Source organism: Accipiter gentilis, chromosome W (genome assembly GCF_929443795.1).
Source record: "Accipiter gentilis chromosome W, bAccGen1.1, whole genome shotgun sequence".
Taxonomy (NCBI): Eukaryota; Metazoa; Chordata; class Aves; order Accipitriformes; family Accipitridae; genus Astur; species Astur gentilis.
Genome location: NC_064918.1, coordinates 11,305,367 through 11,324,050, shown reverse-complemented (window position 1 = coordinate 11,324,050; position 18,684 = coordinate 11,305,367). Strand labels below are relative to the sequence as shown.

The 18,684-nt window shown below is 40.1% G+C and overlaps 5 protein-coding genes and 1 non-coding gene across 8 annotated transcripts in view; 3 read left to right on the top strand and 3 right to left on the bottom strand.

Annotated features, from left to right (window-relative positions):
- LOC126035259 (uncharacterized) overlaps positions 1-18,684 on the bottom strand; it is a 393,856-nt gene that overhangs the window by 48,441 nt on the left and 326,731 nt on the right. The window lies entirely within an intron of this gene.
- Positions 1-18,684, top strand: part of LOC126035242 (ubiquitin-associated protein 2-like) — a 247,102-nt gene that overhangs the window by 41,014 nt on the left and 187,404 nt on the right. The window lies entirely within an intron of this gene.
- LOC126035365 (ribonuclease H-like) overlaps positions 1-18,684 on the bottom strand; it is a 223,521-nt gene that overhangs the window by 48,159 nt on the left and 156,678 nt on the right. The window lies entirely within an intron of this gene.
- LOC126035317 (uncharacterized) overlaps positions 1-18,684 on the bottom strand; it is a 271,995-nt gene that overhangs the window by 103,350 nt on the left and 149,961 nt on the right. The gene's annotated exons all lie outside the window — the stretch shown is intronic.
- The window catches only part of LOC126035304 (DDB1- and CUL4-associated factor 12), a 170,634-nt gene that overhangs the window by 147,611 nt on the left and 4,339 nt on the right, over positions 1-18,684 (top strand). The gene's annotated exons all lie outside the window — the stretch shown is intronic.
- On the top strand, positions 4,090-4,174 carry LOC126035591 (small nucleolar RNA SNORD121A). Its single transcript, XR_007504983.1, has one exon. It is a non-coding gene; the product is annotated as a small nucleolar RNA SNORD121A (small nucleolar RNA).

The following is an 18,684-nucleotide window of genomic DNA, read 5'->3' as shown; positions in this document are numbered from 1 at the left end:
CCTTTGGCCAAGCCCTAGTCTTCACAAATTCTCAGCACAGCACCCAGATGGCATCAGGAACTGGCAGCTCCAGTGCTATAAACTCTTATTCTCCTCAAAGCCTGGTAAAATTATCTTATGCTTTCTAAATATTTTTCATGAGTAAATATTCCAGGTTAAACAACTTTTCCAGTACTGGTCATTTCATGAGATGTTTCAGTATTTGTAAAATTCAGGTTGCAAATGTTGAAAGAATGGAACTAAGAATTCCATTCCTTCCATTCACACACACACACAAAAAGGATTACTTTTTTTTTTCTGCTTTTGCTAAGTAGTTGTTTCTCAGTTTACATGAAGTATTTGTATTAATTTTTGAGTAGAGAGCAGATGCGTTTACTGCATGCTGGTTTAGGATGAAATCACTTGTTTATAGTACCAGAAAACTATGTTGTGTTATTTCCAAGCACGTATCTGACTGCTTTTTGTGGAAACCTGATTATTTCTGAGTCGATTGTGAGGGCTTGAAATTGGGCGCTTGTATTTATTCTCTGAAAATCAGCTCAACTATTAGTAAATACATGCTATTTTGAGATGCATGGATTCAAGTGAATCAGTATTGTTGCAACAGTGGTGGAAGTTGTATCAGTGATAACCAGAGAGGATCTGGCCATATGCTACAACTGCTGAATTTTTTATTGGTCATTTATTAGTAATCTAGGATTGAAGAGGTTTTGGTTGCTGCCAAATAGCAACTGTAGGCATTGACCCTATGGTTATGTTCAAATTATTTATTAAATACTTCACTCCACTCCTTCCCCTCTTTTTTTGTCCTTTGGTAGTCTGCAGTTCTTTGTTCTGGCTTTGGAGAACTTGGATCCTCTAAATTGGCAAACTCTACTGGATCCCAAATCTTGGACCAATTGAATTCTCCAGATTTGGGTCAGTTTACCTCTCAACAAAACAATAGTCGCTCTACCACCACTACCACAACTACCACATCATCCTGGGATCTAAAACTGCCTGTTACTCAGTCCTCAGTCCTTAGTCAGTTTGGTAAGTGCTTTGACGTGGTTTTCTCTCTCTTTCTCTCTCTGTTAGTGTGTAAGATTTCTTAATGCCAATGACAGTTTAAAATGTCCTTAAACGAAAAGCTTTTTCTAAAAAATGTAATCCTAATAATATAATTGGTTACAACATTGTAAGTGTTACACTTACTTGCTGGTAATAGACATTATGAGTATATCACAAACTAAGTTTTGATTGGCTTAAGCCTATCCATAAATGTCATTACATCTTTAGAAGCTGTTGAGCCTTCATGTAATGACATCTTTGATTTAATGTGCTTGAATATTTAAGTGGAACTTTGATGTGACTTTGTTTCTCAACAAATCCTGAAAAATACTTATTTTCATTGTGCCTATGCTGCTTCTAGCTGAGTATAAGGTTGTACCATATTTTGTCTTTTTTTTCCCAATTTTTTCTCTTCTAACCATTACATGAATTTTGAATGAGTACTATATAATTTCTTCATAATGTGCATCGCATCTCAGTGTTCTTTCCCTAGTGTGAAGTCTACGTGTGCTGAGAATGATGCAGGTTACCCATTTTGTCTATTCATAATTGTATGGATTTTTCATTTAATTGAATAAAATTAGTAGAAACAGTGAAAATGACACAAACTTGTTTTTTGCAGTGTAGTTCCTAGCAGTATTCTCACTGTGAAGAGTGATAGCTCTTATATCTATCTTGTGTGTATGTGTATATGTTTCCAGATAGATAAGCAGTCAATTTGGTAGCCATTATAATCTTTGACACACAGCAATTCTGAAAAAATGTTTACGTACATTTTAAGTCACTTTCTAATGCACTTTACCAACTGAATAAAAAAACTTCACATTGCAAATGCTGTGGATCTCTTATGGCTGTTGACCAGTGCTCTGATCCACTGCCTGGCTTTCAGTGTCTGAAAAATATGAAAGGGGAAGACTTGGAAAAAAAACTGTCAGTGTCCAGTGTCTCTTGACTTTCAGCCAGACTGAGATGGTGGATGACTTCCTATTTGTGTTGAAAATCTTCTCCTTTGTAGGGGCAGGAAATCCTAACTCATAATACCTCTAAATTGCAACTTCAGACCCCTTGGAAGTAATCACAATTTATCAGCACAGTTAATTGCAGTGAAACTTGCAGTGTTTGATTAAAATAATCCGTAACAGTTTTTGAGGCCTAACGTGTGATAATACTATGTGACTGTATAGGTAGGTTTGGTTCATATTTTTGAAGAAAGCTAAATAACGCTTGCCCACAGCTGTTTGTTTAAAGTAGAGAATATCAAATGTTGGCCTTATTATTGCAGTGGTAATGTTCAATGTGAAACTTGTGTGATGTCTGAAGGACTCGCACACTTCATAATATCATAGCTGTCGAGCGTGTCAAGTCACCCAGATTCTTTCATAAAGAGTTAGAAGCATGAAGAGCAGTTTAATGCTTTAATTTTGATATTTCTTTTTCCCAACGCTGACCAGACTTTAAATCCCAGCCTGAACCATCCCCAGTTCTGAGCCAGCTGACCCAGCGACAGCAACAACAAACACAGGCAGTCCCTGTTCCTCCTCCTGGGCTGGAGTCCTTCTCCCAGATAAAACTCCATGAGCCATCGCCAGTAGACACCTCTACAGCTGCTAGCAAAATGTTACAGCTCCCCACTATATCTATGGATAACCAGGCAGTGACTGCCCATCAAACCCAGCAGAAACAGATAAAACCACCAAAACGGAGGATAACTCCAGCATCTAAGGTGGGTAATTGAGTGGTGGCTTGTCCTTAGTAAACATATAAACATACAAAAGCTTGTATCAGAAATAGTGTGGCCAGCAGGACTAGGGAAGTGATCATCCTTTTGTACTTGGCACTGGTAAGGCTGCATCTTGGATACTGTGGGCCCCTCACTACAAGAAAGACATTGAGGTGCTGGAGCATGTCTGTCGCGGTTTAACCCCAGCCAGCAACTAAGCACCACACAGCTGCTTGCTCACTTCCCCCTTACCCAGAGGGATGGGGGAGAGAATCGGGGAAAAAAAAGTAAAACTCGTGGGTTGAGATAAAGACAGTTTAATAGGACAGAAAGGAAGAAAATAATAATAACAACAATAATAAAATGACAATAATAATAAAAGAATTGGAATATACAAAACAAGTGATGCACAATACAATTGCTCACCACCCACCGACTGATGCCCAGTTAGTTCCCAAGCAGCGATCTGCCCCCCAGGCCAGCTCCCCCCAGTTTATATACTGGACATGATGTCACATGGTATGGAATACCCCGTTGGCCAGTTTGAGTCAGCTGCCCTGGCTGTGTCCCCTCCCAACTTCTAGTGCCCCTCCAGCCTTCTTGCTGGCTGGGCATGAGAAGCTGAAAAATCCTTGACTTAGTCTAAACACTACTTAGCAGCAACTGAAAACATCAGTGTGTTATCAACATTCTTCTCATACTGAATCCAAGATATAACACTATTCCAGCTACTAGAAAGAAAATTAACTCTATCCCAGCTGAAACCAGGACAGTGTCCAAAGAAGAGCAATGAAGCTGGTGAAGGGTCTAGAGCACAAGTCTTACAAGGAGTGGCTGAGGGAACTGGGGTTGTTTAGTCTGGAGAAAAGGAGGCTGAGGGGAGGCCTTATCGCTCTCTACAGCTACCTGAAAGGAGGTTGTAGCGAGGTGGGTGTCAGTGTCTTTTCCCAAGTTACAGGTGATAGGACGAGAGGAAACGGCCTCAAGTTGCGCCAGGGGAGGTTTAGATTGGATATTAGGAAAAAATTCTTCACTGAAAGGGTTATCAAGTATTGGAACAGGCTGCCCAGGGAAGTGGTTGAGTCACCATCCCTGGAGGTATTTAAAAGATGTGTAGACATGGTGCTTAGGGGCATGGTTTAGTGGTGGACTTGGCAGTCTTAGGTTTACAGTTGGATTCGATGATCTTAAAGGTCTTTTCCAACCTAAATGATTCTATGATTCTATTCTATGTATAAGTTGCTAGGGAGAAGGAGAGCAAAGACCATGGTCTATTTCTTGTTTATAAAGCAGGAAATTCTAAGCTGGATAGTTTTTAGGTCCAAAATACAGTAATGTTGTCTTTTCCAAGCACATATCTGATTGCTCTGTGTGAAAAATGACTGTTGCTGCATGATTTTGGATTGACTTAGTAACCACAAGATGAATGTTGGCTGAAGGGGGATGGACACGGATGACACTTTGATATTGTAGAATAGTATGGCTTACTCTTTCAGCTCCAGATCAGGGCACAGAATCAATGAATTAATTTCAGGTTACAAGAATGTAGTTAATTTATGTGATGTAAAGTGGGGGGTAGTTGCAGATCTAGTTAACAGCAAAGGCTGAGGCAGTAACTGAAGAAGCCTGTAGTTAAGGGAGGAGAGGGTGTCAGTTACTGATACCTTTAATACAGATAGTGCATGCAAAGGAATTATGGCACTTTTTCCCTCCTTTAAGATTCCTGCCTCTGCAGTTGAGATGCCTGGATCAGCAGATGTGACAGGGTTAAATGTTCAGTTTGGAGCCCTGGAGTTTGGATCAGAGCCTGCACTCCCAGGGTTTGGATCAACTTCAAGCAGTGAGAATACCAGCCAGGCGACCAACAATAGCTTGTACTCAAAGTCTGGAAAGTACGTGTGAGTTCCCCTTGTGCATTCTTACATGTCTTCTTTAAGGGGTCAAGTTTGTGCCAAAAACATGAAGGCACAGTTACCATGTAATGAATAGGAGGGGGAAATATGATGACTTGTAAAGCTAAGTGTTTTCTGTGGATGGCATCTTAAAGGAGAAATTTATTTTCTAATGACAATCAAAATCTCCCTGGATGGGTCGATGTGAAGCTGGAGATGACATGAATGTAAATAACCTTATAATAAGCTACCCTTTATAGAATTGCTTTCTCATGTGTAATTGTTTGAGGGTTTGTTCCTCACAACCCAAATTTTTCTGCTTCTGATCCAGGAGAGATGACCCTTGTACCATATATGTGTGTCAGTAGATTGGCACCAGATTACAGATCTGATGCTCCTATGGGATGAGAAAAGCAGCCAGGCTTTTCAGTATGCTGAAGCTCTTACTGAAATGCTAAAATAGCCAATGATAAATGTCAACATACCAGTAACCCATTTTTTTCTTCCTTATTCATTCAAAAATTGGCTTCAGTAAAAAGCTTCTTGAAGTTAATTCAGAAATATTAGTAAAAATGAACTTTCACATTCATTTCTAGTTCTATAAATGATTTAAGCTGTTTAGAAAGTAAAACACTCCTGCATGTTTTAAAGTATTTTTTCCTCTTTGCATAGTTCATTCTGTTAGACTGCTACTATAATGTTAGAATTCTATTGTAAAAAGAGACTGGGTGTTTCTCATCATATACCAGACTTTATGGATCTAGTTGTTTAAAAAAGAGAGATTATGATCATTAATTTATCCTTTGAGAAGGTGGAAATAACATGACTGAAAAGTGCTTGTGTGTAAACTCTTGTTTTGGTTGGGCTGGCAGGAGGAAGGTGAATGGTGCTTAGTGCAGGTGATGGTTTTGAAGCAGCGATTACTGGGGACCAAAGCAAAATTATATATTTTTTTATTATTATTAGATTTTCTAGTATAAATAATGTAGATTTGACTACATGTTTAAGGTAGTTCTAGATAACTGTATAGGAGCTGATATTTTCATGAAGGTGTTTGAGATGTCGTTTACCAAGATGATAAATAATGTTTTACTTTTTCCAGTGATCCTTTGAATACCTCTTTGCCAATATCCAGTACAGTACAGGAGTCCACCTACACAACCTCTGCCATCACCTCTTCCAGTCTGACCTGCTCATCCCAGAGCACTAGTCCAGTAACAACTTCCTCCTATGACCAGACTTCTGTGCATAGTAGGATAACGTACCAAAGCTCCATGGCTCCATCTGAATCAACCCCTGTTGCAGTTACGGTGAGTGAATTTCAGAAAGAAGACCTTGAAAAAGGTGAAATATTCTTATCCATGTTAGACTTGTATTACCCTGCTATGTTAATATTTTAACCAAGCCAAGTGGTATTTTTGATTCCCAAGTTCACTCTGTTATTTGTTTTTTCTTTTCCTATTGTGTAGCTATTTTTTGTATTTGGGATATAAGAGCCTCTGATTTTATGGGTTTTGACATCTTAAATTGCTGTTTGACCTTTTTCCTTAGCAACACTTAACATTCTAGTTGAGTTTCCTTCCCTGAAGCTTAGCTTTTAAAAAAGGAACTATCTCCATGTGTAAATATTAGTCGTAGTATTTTGCCATAACTTGACAGTTTCTATCCAAAGGTATATTATTTATTAAATTTATATGGCACTTAGCAAATGGATCCCAAACTGTTTGTGACCCCTCCAGCGTTACTCTTTTGTTGGATTTAAACAGCAGTGGGAATTAGTTTCATGTTTTATTTTAAAAAGCATAGGGAGACGTCTAATCTAGGTGTATTGGTTTTGTTTGGCAAGGTTTTGGTAGCGGGGGGCGGTTACAGGGGTGGCTTCTGTAAGAAACTGCTGGAAGCTTCCCCTGTGTTCGAGAGAGAGCGAGCCCATATTAGCCGGCTCTGAGACGGACCCGCCGCCGGCCAAGGCCGAGCCAATCAGTGATAGTGGTAACGCCTCTGTGATAACATTTTTAAGAAGGAAAAAAGTTGGGACGGAGAGAAAACTGCCGCCGGAGTGAGGAGTGAGAACATGTAAGAGAAACAAGCCTGCGGACACCAAGGTCAATGAAGAAGGAGGGGGAGGAGATGCTCCAGGCGCCGGAGCGAAGATTCCCCTGCAGCCCGTGGTGAAGACCCTGGTGAGGCAGGCTGTCCCCCTGCAGTCCAGGGAGCTCCACGGTGGAGCAGATATCCACCTGTAGCCCGTGGAGGACCCCACGCCGGAGCAGGTGGGTTCCCGAAGGAGGCTGTGACCCCGTGGGAACCCCGCGCTGGAGCAGGCTCCTGGCAGGACCTGCGGATCTGTGGAGAGAGGAGCCCACGGAGCAGGCTTTCTGGCAGGACTTGTGACCCCGTGGGGGACCCGCGCTGGAGCAGTGTGCTCCTGAAGGACTGCACACCGTGGAATGGACCCATGCTGGAGCAGTTCGTGAAGAACTGCAGCCCGTGGGAATGGCCCACGTTGGAGGAGTTCGTGGAGGACTGTCTCCCGTGGGTGGGACCCCACGCTGGAGCAGGGGAAGAGTGTGATGAGACCTCCCCCTGAGGAGGTGAAGCGGCAGAAAATAACGTGTGATGACCATAAACCCCATCCCTGTCCCCCTGTGCCGCTGGGGGGGCTTGGTGGTGAAATCCGGGAGGGTAGTTTGTGCCCGGGAAGAAGGGAGGGGTGGTGGGAAGGTGTTCTGAGATTTCATTTTACTTCTCATTACCTTGCTCTGGTTGATTTGTAATAAATTGAGTTAATTTTGCAAAATTGAGTCTGTTTTGCCCGTGACGGTAATAGTGAATGATCTCTCCTGTCCTTATCTCGACCCGCGAGCCTTTTGTTATATTTTCTCTCCCCTATCCAGCTGAGGATGGGGGAGTGATAGAACGGCTTTGGTGGGCACCTGGTGTTCAGCCAGGGTTAACCCATCACACTAGGACAGAGAGGATCTCTCTTGGGAGATATTCAAAAGCACCTACTGTCTGTGTATGAAATGTAGGTTTGTTTTAAAAGAACTTAATTTATTAGATGTTTAAGGAACTTGTGAGGGTTTGTAAGTTTATTTACTTCTGGCCTTTGTTGTGTAATGGCTCAGTCACACTTATCTTCTGCACTAGCTCATACGTACTGGTGAGGATCAAGCGTAGACTATCTACTTCTTTACTCCCGTGTTATCCAAAAAACAACTGGTGCTTCTCAAGTCTTATCTTTCAATGGAAAAAAATTGCCATCTCTGTGTAACTTGGATAGTTAAAATTGTGAGTTGCATTAGATTAAAAGCACAGCCATTTCCTATAAGTTAATGCAATTCATTCATTCCTATTGGTGTGAACCTGAAGTTTATGTTATATACAGTACACGGGAAGGTCTCCTGCTGATGGGTGTAGTATGGGCAGTATATGGGGTTCTGTATGTTCAGGGGACATTGCACTTGAGACAAATTTATTATGTGGTTTTGTTAAAGGCAGTAAAAAGTTAATTTCCCGCCTTTTTTGTCTTTCAGTTTCGAATGAATATAGAATTTTGCATGAAGCACGTTCAATGTGTGATTCAGTCTGAAAATTTAATATACCTCTAAGATGATTTATTCATTTCTCCTTTGTTTACAGAACGGGCACAGCGGTGTTAGAACACAGGCAACTCTTGACAGTAAGTTTACAAAGTTTGGTTGTGCACAGGACTTTCTGATCTTTCCTTACTACTTGCTGCGTGCGCACAACTGTTCCAGTGACATCTGGTTTAAGGTTTTATATTGTTTTCACTGGCTAATTTTTAGCTGACCCATTTGAGTTTATTTTGTACTTGCATAGGATATACTGCTTGCTTCTTGACTAAAACTGAAATATGAAAGCAGCCCTATTAAATCTACAAACCTAAGCAGTCTTAGAATTAGAGAAGCTGCTTTGCTGCTGCTTATTCTTTTTAATTTATCTGCCAAAAAATTAATATTAAATGAAAGTAAATTAATACAAAATTAAAAGTTATTATCAAATTTCTTAGCAATTCTTCCAATTCTCAGTTGGGAAGCTGCGAATAGCATTTAGCTGTAATGAAACAAAGTCACATTGTTTGAATGCACCTCTCACTGGGTATAGTGCTACTTATGCCCTGTTAGAAGCCTATGGGGAATAAGGATGACTAACATGCTCCCTCTGCCGGGTAGCTTGCTGCCTTGCAGCGGAGTAACAATAACAGTACTGGCTCTGATACAGGCGTTAACTGTTATCTTCATCTTAGACTATTTCTAACATGGTATTTTACTTGTAGCACCCCTACAGCTCTCTTCCTGGAGTTAAAATAATTATAGTATTCACTCTTCTGACTTTTATGTGCTGCTCTGTGGAAGTTTTCAAGGGCAGCAGTGTGAATTAACATCTTTTGGAATTCCAACACTTCAGTTTTAGGTCTGTCCTCCTCTTAAACATCTCTTCAGGTAGGTCGTTAGTGGAGAAGCCTTTTTTTTTTTATACTTCTGAGTAGAAAGAAGTTGAGTATTGAGACCTGTAAACAGTGTTTTGTTAGTGCCAAGTTCAATTTAAATGAGCAGGAGGAGTGTATATGCCCAAAGAGTTACCACTTAAAAGATTGCTATATATATAAAAAAAAAACTTTTCAAGTGGAAAACTTTATTACTCTTGTGTACAGAATTAATAAACAATTTATGAAATTCACTACAGGACTTGTCTTTTTGCTATGGAAAACAAAGATCTGAGAATTCCTGATATTTTTGTAATTATTCTGTAATGGCTTTATTAGTCCCTTTTTCAATGCCAGTTCTCTTTTGAGAACACTTTTGTTTTTTTCTGCATCTCAAGCACATAAACTGGAATCAGTTGTCTTCCATGTATCTATTTCATGCATCCAAACTATTTTGAAATTCTCTCTTCTTCTTAACATTTGAAAGTACTGACCTTTTCCCTTCTGTATGTGCCGATAATATTCTTAGTTGGTCATCTCTCATCTTTGCTGCTGTCCTTTAATATCCAGATCTCGTGCTTCCTAAACCCTTAGTTCAGAGCATGGCTGGTGTGTTATAATTCTGACCATCCTATTTGTCTCCTGGTTTTCTTTGTCTTGCACATCATGTTCAAGGCATCTTATAAGGGGTCTTAATGAAGATGGTGATTCTGTCCCTTGTATTGAGGACATCTACTTTTACTTCAAGAAGGGAACCCTGTTCTAAATGTATTGAGAGTTGTCAATGTTATTTACTTATTTTTATATGTATCTTGCCAGGAAGTATCAGGTGATATAGTTGCCACCTTCATAACTATGTTTCTGTCTGTCACTTGAATTTCCTGCTCTCTTGTCAGTTACCCTCATACTTATTGCCAAGGCCAAAACCTCTTGATTTCTGTTTGCATAGCACCCAATCCAGCAACCTGACTTGGGTCATTTAGCGAGGAAACCAAACCGATAACATGAACAAACTGTGATGCGTAACTTCCAAGCGTATATTTGACTTTTGTTTGGTGAACATTCTAAGGCTGTCTTCACGTGCATTGCAAGTTAGTGATGATCCACTGGGTAGTGGTCTCTGGTGTGGTATAGAAGCATGGCCCAGCAGAAGGCAGGGCTCAACACTTTCTGAGTTTTATTGGTGGGTGAGTGCCTCTAATTCTGTGTATTATCTTCAGAGGACAAGAGATAAGTGTAGAAACAGCTGGGTATTATGTTGGGCAGTAGAGTTGTTCAGTGTCTTATTACGGTATAGTGATCCTTTGGAAAGGCACATCCGTGGTAAACAAGTTCTACTCTGTATAGCCTAAAAAGTAATTTTAATGCTAAACGCTTATTGTTATCTAGGTCAAATAAAATAAGACAATATTTGACAACTCTTTAGCCATTAAAAGTGCTTAATGCTGTGCTCAATTGTGGCCTTTTATTGTAGCTTCTTTTATTCTACTGCATTGCACATTTGACTCAGTTCTCTAAACTGGTAAGTTGTATGTGCCCTTGTACTCCAGCGATCCAAGTCTCAAATATCAAAGGTGCCATGTAGGTTGGAATGAAGCAGCAGAGCTGTAGGTAAAAGCAGATTTGTATAGTGCCTTGAAAAGCACAAATGACTTTTGTTTGTGGAACCAAATGCAAGGAATTTTAAAATGAGGATTGACTTGCGAGCAAAAGTTAGTAATCCAGATAGTGGGAGGTGAAGTGCAGAAGACTGTAGTTTACTACATGTGTAGCAGTGAAAATTATAAATCTATTATAGGTGAAGAACTTAAAGGGAAAAAAATATAGTTCTGTTGCTGTTTGAATTTTCATTAATAGCCAGATTGCTTGATACTGTTACTGGTCCTTAATGGTCAGGTTTTTGTAAACCAAGGGGAGAATACTGTTGTGTTCCTGGATCCAGGCTGGGATGTCAGGTATGCTGGAATTTGTCTTTGAATGCCTCTTTTTAACTCATTGCAGCTACTTCATCAGTTCCAGCGCCCAAGGCAGAGCCTTCTCCTTCACTACCTTCTGCTGGTTCTCTGCCTAGCGTGGTATCCACCACTGCTTCACTTCTGCCTTCAGCATCGCAGCACACAGCAACGTTGCCCAGCTTGCCTCAGTCCAGTGATTTGGCCAGCAGCTCACTTTCCCAGTTAAGCAGGTACAGTAGGAGTTGTGATAAACTGAAAGGGGTTCAATTTTGGGGAAAGGGCAAACATGAGGGTGATTGCGTATGGGGCTGTCAGACATCAGGGTGCCCTTTTCTGACATTAACTGGAATTAGGGGAGAGATTCAGAAGAAACCAGAATGTTTCTGGTTGCAAAGTATGAGCTCTGGGCTGCCTCTTAATGATGGAGCAGTTGCTGTCCTCAAGTTTTCATGGTATATAAACAACTTTGTGTTTCAAGTGGCTCTTGCTTCAATCATGCCAGCTAAATTGATTCCCCCACTTTGTTTTCCCTACTTTGTCCACAGTGCCTGCTGTTTGTTTAGTGTCATATGTTTGAAATCATTCCTTAACAGTTTACTTCCTGGCTAATTTTGAAATATTGTAGTTTCATTTATATTTGTATTTCTTAAAATTAAAAAACGGAAATAATTCCACAGGGACAGTGCGCGTTTTTTCTTTTTCTAAGACATTTCCTTAAGACACTTTGAAATATCAGATTGGTGTTCCTGGAAGTGCATTTAGCACAGCTTAGCTCATTTGCACTATCTGTCTGATTTTTCAGTGCCTGTTACTTGCGCCTCATCCTCAGGCAGGTGACATCTGAGGCTATTACTGGTTGAGTTATATTTTAATACTCACCTTTGTACTGTATTTGTTAATATAAGAAACTAATTTGGTGGGCTATCACAGGGTTTTTTTCTGTTTCACAGCTAGGACACGGTTGACTCTCTTTTAATACACTAGTGTTTTCTGTTGAATAAAATGGTAAATGTGTCAAATAACAAGAATTACTCCATTCACATTGGAAACATCTTCTCCCCACATTTGTTTGTTGAAAAGCTGTGTACACTGGTAAAAATTTTAGTTGGAGGATTGATGCTGTTGGACAGGTACCAAGCACCATGAAAAGATGATTCCTGAATTCTAAGCATGTCTGACTTGATTGTGCTGGTGGCTCTTGTCTGCGTCTCTATCGTAGGTCAGATGGTCAATTAAGGCTTATTAGAAGAGCCAGGGAGAGTAGGCGAGGGAGTGGTTTAAAACCGTATGTTGGACTGAACCATTTCTTTCCTTGCTGCCTGAAGTGGTGTCATTGTAATTCCTGCAGACAGGGAACAGCTTTAAAGAGTCGAAGTAAAATTAATCTATGAAACTGCCAAGATTTATTCTGGTCCCACACCTCGAAGAGCTGCCAGAAGTGTTTGCCCTTAAATTAGGGCATATAATTTAGCCTGCAGCTTTATGAAAACTGCTGTATTTTCTTGTGGCTATTTCCATAGAGAACACTAAAATATTTGTTATGGTTAGGATCTCCCTTGCTTCTGATTTCACATGAGGAGGGGCTTTTTGAGCACCAAACCATACATATTTTTTTATGCTTTGTTTTGTTTGCCTTTGTTCAGTGTTCATTTTGTTTATTCCATGCTATACTGTAAGTTATGTTCTTGACCTCAAATGTAAGGTATAACTTTAGTCAGTGTAAATGTTTAAGAACCAGTTTCAGTCACCTTTCAGGGAGACATTTAAAGATCTTTGGATTACAGATGAATGTCAGTGCTGCTGTTACTGCCAAAAGTTCACGGGCCTGGTCAGCTAGGGAAAAAAGGTGGTGCTAAACCAGAGTTGCTTCCTGAAATGGAGTTATCTGCAGATGTTTCATCAAGGGATTCTTTATTTTCATATTTTACAGTGTATGTATTAAACTGAACTGATAGTTCTGATTCATCTTTTCAAAGAGGAAATGATTTTTGGTGGGGCATAGCAGTATGAACCGGCCTTGATTAAATTGCCAGATTCTGTAGTAGTATGTCTAATTTTGGGGCTTTCACAGATGCTCTTCATTTGCTGGTTTTTTTGAGCCCTGTCTTTTGAGAGTGTGTTGGGGCTTTTGGCAGAGTTGCAGGGCAAATACCCTGCAGTTCTAATTGGTTGAACTAATGTTATGCAGGTTATGTGAGTAATACCATAGTGAGTCAAACCAAAGCACTGCCTCACCTAATTAATATCTGTGCCCTGTGGCAGGCAGCAGCAGTTGCTCAGGGAAGGAATGAGAAGCAAACCATGTGTTGTGTGAACCTTCTTCTGGTTTTGGACTTTATGTGTCTTGGAGTCATTGCTACATAATTCCTGAAGCAACTATTGTTTTTCTAAAAATAGAGTAAATTGATAAATACAAATGAATGGTGTTTTAGATGTTTCTTGTTAGTAATAGTTGTCTCTGTACTTCAATTTTTTTTTCATTAAACAGTAGTAGGATATTAGGTAAAGGAAAAAATGTCTGTAGGGGGTGTGTGTGTGTATACACACACACACATATATGTGTATATATACACACACACCCCCACAGACAATTTTTTCTTCAGCATCCTACTGTGTATGTGTATACTCATACCTACAATTTTTATTCTTTAATATCCTGCTACTTACTCTGTGTTTGTGTGTGTGTATATATATATGTTAAAAAATGTTCTAGGAAAAATTAATTTTATTAATTCTTTGCAATTTTTTTCTAGCTCCCTTTCCAATCATCAGAGTAGCCTCTCCCCTGCCTCAGTGTTGTCTTCAAGCACATCACATGCAGTAAGTCCTATTTGCATTTCAACAGATGTTTGCAATATAGTCAGTTTATCTGATGATTAAGACCCTCTCTTAAAGTTCATTGTGTCCCAGTACACTAAGAACTGAAACAAGAACCTTATCTCAGGGAAGAAGGACTGCCAGCCCCTCTAGTGGTAAAAAAAGTCTTTACCACTTGTGATTTGTACTAATCAGGAACAGCTATTACAGAGACTTGCCAGACACACAACCGTAGAGGAAATTTTCATGCCAGCAAGGGGGGATAGAATAAAGAACGAACTTCTTGTAACAAATGTATTAAAAAAAAATAATCTTTAGAAGTTGCTGTCTGAAACTTCTCCAAAATGTGGACTGTTAGCAGTCTCCACTGGAGAGGTCAGCTGGCAAAATGCAGGTGATGGAATGATACATGTCATGACAACTGCCTCATGACAGATGATTTTAGAGTTTACCATGTGGCATTGTTGTCACCTGTGTATTTAATGCATTTGAGAGAACAAGGCAAATGGTAGTGAACACAGTGCTCTAGATGAGGGTTGCACAAACAAAAGTCAGAGAGACACTGCCTTGTTCTGTGATGGGGTACTTCTGTACAATCCCAGTTGCGGTGTGCAGATAGGTTACTGCTTTTCTTTATGCCTGTATTTTGGTTTGAAATGCTCCATTCCTACTGAATATGTAACTTAAAAATTCACACTTATCCAAATGTCCTTCTTTTCTGTTGTCAGAGTTGTTTTGGCTTCTGTGTGTTGATGACACTGTTTTGCAAGTGTGATCGGCTTACAGCTAAGGCACTGTATTGTGCTGGATTCAAACCAGGAACTCCTTTATCCTCACGTGTTCCTGTAATACATCTGGTCTGCGTTTCAGTTTACCACAATGACTCTGTTGTGGGGCACTGCAGTTTTAATCTTTTAAATTCCACAAGTGCATTGAGGAAATCACGATAGCAGTGTTCTGTATTTTGAAAACAAATACTGTCTTTTGGAAGAATATAGGAGTTTATTTTAACATAACATGTACTAGCTTAAAGGAGTATACAAGCAAAGGGCAAGAAATAATGCAATGGAGTGACATTTGAGTTACTGTGGTTTAATTTTGTGATGATATAGCGGTTTGAATTTAACTCATAATAACTTTCTTTGAATACTTAAAAATCACAAGCATGCAATTTAGTTGCTTGCTTGGTACATAGATAATGCATGTCTTTTTCTTTTGCATGTGCTGCTGTTACTTAAAAGATTGTCGGTTTTGGTTTGGTGTGTCTGTCCCCGTCCCGTCCCCCCATCTTCCACTGTGTTTTATTTGCTCTGTGATCCTCATTTATTTTGTCTCCTTTCTAGCACACTAGTGTTGAGAACACAACTTCACTCCAGCCCTCAACAACCTTTTCAACTGTTTCAAGCTCAGCTACTAGCACCACCTCTTCAGTTGTCAGCATGGCAAGCAGTATGAACACTACAAACAGCCTTGGCCTGAGCGTTACCAGTGTGTCTATACCAGCTGCTACCACACGGGCGGCTCCCTTAGTGTCTTCAGGTTTGCACTATTAACAGATCACATGGATAGACAGAGGACTTCAGTCAGCAGGGATGTCAGTTGAGCATCTCACCAGCCATAACTGCGCTAAGAAATCCACACTCTTGACTAGCCTTTTCAGCATGCTTTATTTGCTGGCTTATAAAATAAAGTTGTCTGGTTTTGTGTATTTGAAATATTTGTTAAGGTGTTATGTGGCATTTATATAGCACATTCCATCCCCAAAGAGCTTTATAAATAGACGCCAGAGCAGTTCTGACTTTGGAAGTTTTGGGCTAGGAGATTCGCCCAGTTTGTATTCCAGGTTGTGATCAGCTCTTGGCTGTGAGTTCACATTAGCTTTAATTTCAGTCTTGTCTGCGACTTGAATCCATTTGGCAGTATCAAAATATAGTGCAGTGTCCTCATTATCATATGCCACATCCCCACTGCCACATCTACAGAAAGGAAAAAAGTGTCTGACGTCTGGGTCATTCCACAGCAAATAACACTTCAGAAAAAGGGTCCACAGAGAAGGTGGGGAGGCTTCTTGCACTGAAGTGGAAGCAATGCTAAATTCTCTCTTGCTTCTCTAATCAACCTGAACTGCTAAAAGGAAATCCTATGGAGGGAAGTGAATGATTTAAATATTAAGATCAAACTTACTTACAGAAGGATTTCTCATTTCTCGTTCCAATACCTTGTAAATGAAGTGTCTGATGACTGGCCAAAGTGCATTTTTCTATTCTTCTGCTTCCTAGCACTGATTCATGGAGGCAACTGAAACTGTTTCAATCTTCTTCTCTTTGCTATTCCCAGCTGCAATAAGTCACCCACAAAAAGTATGCTGGCAACATTTCATGTTTTCCAGTCTATTGCTGGTGATAAAGAGGAATGTGTTGACAGAACAGAAAATGAAAGGAGAGAATTTGCTCTCTTAGATTGAGAACAATGCCTGAATTTTGCCTTCAGGAGAGGACTGAGGAAAGGAGAAGTTCCTGTAATTCTTGTAATCCTCTTGGACAAAGTAAATGACAAAATCAGACTGTTCTCTGGTGGGACTGTTTTCAGTCTTAAGCAGCCTGTGCTTTCCCTTCCTTGAGGCGTGGTTAAACTCTTCAGGCTATTTTGAGCATTTTCATCAACCAGTACAAAATTCTTCTGCATAGATCTGCTCTTTACAAGCTATGACAGTGCAGCCGCCAGGGCTTGTGAGCTATCTTGTCTCGATGCTGAAGCCTTTTCTTTTCTAAAGGCTTGTTAAAGTGTCTGTATTTTGATTCTACAGGCAAAGCTCCCCCAAACCTGCCCCAAGGTGTACCACCCTTGTTGCATAACCAGTATATTGTGGGACCTGGAGGACTTCTGCCTGCCTACCCAGTAAGCAATTTAATTGCTCCTGTCCTTGATCGCCTAACCCTTGGTGCAAGTGGGCCCTCCAGACCTGCTGCTGTCTATGCCAAGGCATTTCTGTTGGCACATGTTGCACCTGGAATTCTTGTTCCAAATGCTGAAGAATATGTGAAATGTATTCAGTGAGGGTTTACTGTTGATAGTAAACTGCAGAACTGTTGGTACAGACCTGATGTGGCTGCTGTTGAAGCTAAACATGCGTGTTGCTATGGTTTTCAGTGGTATCAGGTTTTAGGCCCTTTGAGTAAAATTAGACTCATTCAGGTTTGTGTTACTGGAATAGATTTACTATAGTAATGGTTGAAATGTGCCATGTGTCCTGTCTGTCATACTTTGAAAGATTGCACATAGCTTTTTGATGTCTGACCAGGATCAACATATTTTTGGTTATCTGTTTTTTGAATCAGAAACTTTATTCTAATCATTTTTCTGTATCACACTGAATGTGAGGGGATACCATAGCTTGCTTTGTGGTCTAGTCATTGAATCTTAAATCCTGCTATTCTCAGAAGTAATGATTAAAGCAAAGGCGACTGTTGTTCTTACTCTCAAATCTGAATGCCCTGTAGATTTTTCACAAGTTGATGAATGATGCATCTGTGAAAACAGTATTGAAGATGGGACAGTAATACTCTCCTCAGAGGACTGCTGTCACCATGAAACAACATTGGAGTGACAAGCCATTTTAAGCTTAGATCTACTAGTCTTAAAATGCTACAGTGTGCCATGATAGCACAATGCGACGTGTAGCTGTACACCTTTAAAATAGACTGGACCTAGGTCAAACTCTGTTTAAAGCCCCAAATTGGTCAGCGTCAGAGAAAAGTGTTATCATGATGTTTTATTTTTATCTGTCTTTAAGCAGATTTATGGTTATGATGATCTCCAGATGCTTCAATCCAGGCTGCCAATGGTAAGTAAATGGCTTGGTTTATTTAATTTTAAACAAGTTATCCTCAGTGTCGATCATTTGTGCAACACAAATTAGTTCATTTGATGGTGACTGAGAGCTTATCCTTATGTTCTATATTGTGTTTTAAATACCCACAGTTTCTCCAGGTGGTGTAAATTGATATAGAGCAACTGTTGCATTGTGCATTCATCCATCTGCAAATTCTGTAAATAGAAGCAAGTGTGCTCTGTGCTTTTGAGTGGAGAAATTTTTAATTGTTGTAGCAACAGTATGACATCTTGTCAAATCTAGTTGAAATCTGAGTGTGAATGTTTTCTTTTACCAAGAGGTAGGGTTGAACAGCAAGTATGCAAATTGGCAGCCAGTAGGTGCATCTGACAGGTTTTGGAGGTGCTCATAGGTGGAGATCTTTGCGTATACATCATGGCAACAAATGCAGGTGAGCTGCAGGAGGGAGAGTGTATGAAGTTTTCTTCCTTACCTGGATCCAGAACATAAATGGTGTGGGAGAGAAGCTGAGAGTTAGATTCACAAAGAGCCTCAGCCTAGATTGTGGAAAGGTGAAGAATTTTGTTTTCAGAAAACTAGGATAAGGAACTTGGGGAGAAAGTTTGGTAGTATGTAACTGAGAAAAGTTACAGGATTAAGTGATGCAGTGTATCTGTAGAGACAGAAATGGAGCAATGAGCAGTGATCTGGAAAAGAAGCATCACTGGATGAATGCCATAGTTAAAGGTCCAAGTCAGTACCAGGTCTTCCATGTGGAGTCTGGGGACAGCAAGAGTCAGATAGTCAAAAGTGAGTACAGGGATGTCCCAGACAAAACCCTGTCCAGCTGCACATCCTGAATTAAAAAAATAAAGATGAGTGCATTAATGAAGGCATGATCCTTGGAAGAATTGTCAACTGAAATGAATGGGATTATTTTCAGAGCAGCAAAATGACAAAATATTTGC